Below are 4,432 nucleotides of genomic sequence, written 5' to 3' on the forward strand. Positions count from 1 at the left end.
ATACCCCGTAAAGGGAAAATTAAGCTCACCGTGTTGGCTTGGCGCTCGGCGCAGAATCCGCGATCCTCGGTGACGGGAGGGGAGACCTCGGAGCTCTTAAAAAGCACCTTCCAGGCATCCTCGTGCTTCGTTTCGAAGAGCCGGGATAGAGTCTGGTGCTGGGCCGGGTCGAACTCCCACAAGTTGAAGTCCCGTCGTTGACACGGGAGGATCCAGCGGAAGAGCATGACCTGGACCACGTTGAAAATCTTGACCTTCTTGGTCACCAGGTCTCGGACGCAGGTTTGGAGTCCGGTCACCTCTTCCGGATTGCCTCATGATAGGCCCGTCTGTTTCCATAGCCGGGTGGGGATGCCGGATCGAAATTCGGGGACCGCTGTCCACTTAGGGTCACGCGGCTCGGTGATATAGAACCACCCCGATTGCCACCCTTTGATGGTTTCCACGAAGGCACCCTCGAGCCAGGTGACCTTGGCTATCTTGCCCACCATGGCACCTCCGCATTCCTCCTGTCGGCCTTTCAGAACCTTCGGCTTGACGCTGAAGATCTTCAGCCATAGGCCAAAGTGGGGCTGGATGTGGAAGAAGGCCTCACACATGATGATAAACGCCGAGATATTGAGGATGAAGTTCGGGGCCAGCTCGTGGAAGTCCAGGCCGTAGTAGAACATGAGCCCCTAGACGAACGGGTGAAGAGGAAAACCCAGTCCGCGGAGGAAATGGGGAAGAAAAACAACCCTCTCATGGGGCCTGGGGGTGGGGATGAGTTGCCCCGCATCTGGAAGCCGGTTCGCGATGTCGTTAGACAAGTATCCGGCCTTCCTCAGTTTTTTGATTTGCCCCTCCGTGACGGAGGAGGCCATCCATCTGCCTCCCGCTCCGGACATGGTTGGAGAAGGTTGAGGTGGGAAGTGCGGGCTTGGGCGCTGGAGCTCGAGCGCGCAGGGATGGATAAGCAGAGGAGGAAGAAGGCGTGAATGGAAAGGGCGGATTCTTATCCCCTTATATGGGCGGCCAAAACTACGAGCCCCCCACCAGCCTAATAAAACTCGCTTATCTCCTAAGCACCACGGTTAATGACGCGGTTGGGTTACCCACACCCGTATTGATGAGAATCCCGGAATAAGGGGACACGATCTCTGCTTGGACAAGACGTGCCAAGGAAACCGCGTCGCTAAACGCACTGAGGTGGAACAATAAAATGAATAAAAGCCTGGACGTGGCATGATGTCACGCCGCGGAATACGTCAGCAGATCCAATTAACGCAAATATTATTCTCTCTACGGTGGAATGTGGAACTTATTTTGCAGAGCCAGACACTACCCTGGTGTTCAACATCTTCTATGAAATATTCGAAGGAGGAACCTGCCTTGCAATGCCGAAGACAACTTGCATGCCAGACTCGTCGTCATTGAAGCCTGGTTCAAGGACTACTGAGGGAGTCCTGGATTAGGGGGTGTCCGGATGGCCGGACTAAGACCTTTGGCCGGACTCCCGGACTATAAAGATACAAGATTGAAGACTCCGTCCCTTGTCCGGATGGGACTTTCCTTGGCGTGGAAGGCAAGCTTGGCGATACGATATGAAGATCTCCTCCCATTGTAACCGACTCTGTGTAACCCTAGCCCTCCCCGGTGTCTATATAAACTGGAGAGTTTTAGTCCGTAGGACGAACAACAATCATACCATAGGCTAGCTTCCAGGGTTTAGCCACTCCGATCTCGTGGTAGATCTACTGTTGTACTACCCATATCATCAATATTAATCAAGCAAGAGTAGGGTTTTACCTCCATCGAGAGGTCCCGAACATGGGTAAAAACATCATGTCCCTTGTCTCCTGTTACCATCCGCCTAGACGCACAGTTCGGGACCCCCTACCCGAGATCCGCCGGTTTTGACACTGACACCATCCCTTATTTCGGATGTGGTGGGGTCGCTGGTGCCTTTACGGGCTAGCCAACTATCTTCACCCGCGCAAAAGCGGGTCATAAGGTTTGTTAAAGCTGCCATTGTCCTTGGCTTTGCTTGGCCGAGGTGTTTGGCAAGCCACTCGTCACGGATGCTGTGTTTGAATGCCGCTAAGGCTTCAGCGTCCGGACAATCGACAATTTGATTCTTCTTAGTGAGGAATCTATTCCAAAGCTTGCGGGCGGATTCTCTAGGCTGTTAGATTATGTGACTTAGATCGTCTTCATCCGGAGGCTGGACATAGGTCCCTTGAAAATTGGCCCTGAAAGCGTCTTCGAGTTCCTCCCAACTCCCAATTGAGTTTTCGGGGAGGCTTTTCAACCAGTGTCGAGCTGGTCCCTTCAACTTGAGGGGAAGGTATTTGATGGCATGGGGGTCATCCCCACGAGCCATGTGAATATGCAGGATAAAATCCTCGGTCCAGACCCCTGGGTCTGTGGTGCCGTCGTATGCTTCTATGTTCACATGTTTGAAGCCTTGTGGGAATTCATGGTCCATTACTTCTTCAGTGAAGCACAGGGGGTGAGCAGCCCCTCTGTATCTGGACGTGCTGTGGCATGTAGTCGGCTGTTGTTGTGTCCGGAGTTTATTCCGGACTGGTATCTGGCTTGTGTGAGCGTTTGAGTGACCATATTCCTTCGCCGGGGTGTGTCTTTTAGGTCCATAGATGGACCTGGCTGCACCTGCCTTCTTATCCAGATGCTCACGTAGATCGTGCGCAGTGTCCGCAGCCGCTCTGTTATGGTTGTGAAGCGGTACGTCTGGTTTCTTGGTCGAATTTTCTTTCGGTGGAACAGCCGCGTCGTCGAATTCTGGCAGTAGCTTGTGCTTCGGATAGCTTTTCGTATGGCGGTCATCACCATATCTTTCTTCGGTGTCTAGCACTTTATTCCATCTTTGGCTGAGCTTTTCTTGTGCGGCCTTGAGCCGTTGCTTCTGCTTTTTTAGACTTCTTGCGGTGGCCATAAGCTTTCTATGGAGGTTGTCTCATTCCACTTGTTCGTCCGGGATGATGAATGCATCGTCGTCCGGACTATCTTCCTGTTCTGGGGCGGCTTGATACGTCTCCAATGTATCTATAATTTTTGATTGTTCCATGCTATTATATTACCCCTTTTGGATGTTTATGGGCTTTATTCTACACATTTATATCATTTTTGGGACTAACCTACTAACCGGAGGCCCAACCCATATTGCTGTTTTTTGCCTATTTCAGTATTTCGAAGAAAAGGAATATCAAACGGAGTCCAAACGGAATGAAACCTTTGGGAGTATTATTTTTGGAACAAATCTGATCCGGAGAGCCTGGAGTGCAAGTCAAGTAAGCTCCGAGGGCCCCACAAGATAGGAGGGCGCCCCCCTGTCTTGTGGGCCCCTCGGGCGTCCACCGACGTACTTCTTTCTCCTATATATATCCATGGACCCTGAAAACATCCAGGAGCACCACGAAACAAAATTTCCACCGCCGTAACCTTCTGTATCCGCGAGATCCCATCTTGGAGCCTTCGCTGGCACTCTGCCGGAGGGGGAATCAATCACGGAGGGCTTCTACATCAACACCATAGCCTCTCTGATGAGTTGTGAGTAGTTTACCATAGACATACGGGTCCATAGTTATTAGCTAGATGGCTTCTTATCTCTTTTTGGATCTCAATACAATGTTCTCCCCCTCTCTTGTGGAGATCTATTCGATGTAATCTATTTTTGCGGTGTGTTTGTCGAGATCCGATGAATTGTGGGTTTATGGTTGTAACGCCCCGGATCCGATGCGCCAGGTGTCTGCCAGTTATTCGCCGTAGTTGCCATGTCATTTCACTTGCGTGTTGCATTTTATCATGTCATCATGTGCATTGCATTGCATACGTGTTCGTCTCACGCATCCGAGCATTTTCCCCGTTGTCCGTTTTGCAATCCGGCACTCCTATGCCCTTCGGCGTTCCCCTTTCGTCTCTCGTTGTGAGCGGGTGTTAAACGTTCTCGGAATGGCCCGAGTCTTGCCAAGCGGCCTTGGTATACCACTGGTAGATCGCCTATCAAGTTTCGTACCATTTGGAGTCCGTTTGATACTACAACGGTTAACCGCGTAGCCCGAAACCCCCCTTTCTCTTTGCAGCCCAACACCCTTCCAAAGTGGCCCAAAACCCATCTAACTCCCCTCCATGCTCTCGGTCGTTCGATCACGATCGCGTGGCCGAAAACCGCTCCTCATTTGGACTCTCCTAGCTCCCTCTACCTATAAATATGCCCTCTCCCCCGAAATTCGTGGATGAATCCCCCGAAACCCTAGTTTTCTCCTCCGCGCCATGCCGGACATGTCCGGACCGGACCGGACACGTCCAGCCACCGCCGCCTCAACCAATCGCTCCTCGCCACGTGTCCCGCGCCGCCGTCCCTCGCCCGCGGCCACCGCGGCCCGCCCGAGCCCATCACGGGCCCGTGCAGGCCTGGCCGCCTCCCACGCTG

This window comes from Triticum dicoccoides, chromosome 4A, assembly GCF_002162155.2.
Source record: "Triticum dicoccoides isolate Atlit2015 ecotype Zavitan chromosome 4A, WEW_v2.0, whole genome shotgun sequence".
NCBI lineage: Eukaryota > Viridiplantae > Streptophyta > Magnoliopsida > Poales > Poaceae > Triticum > Triticum dicoccoides.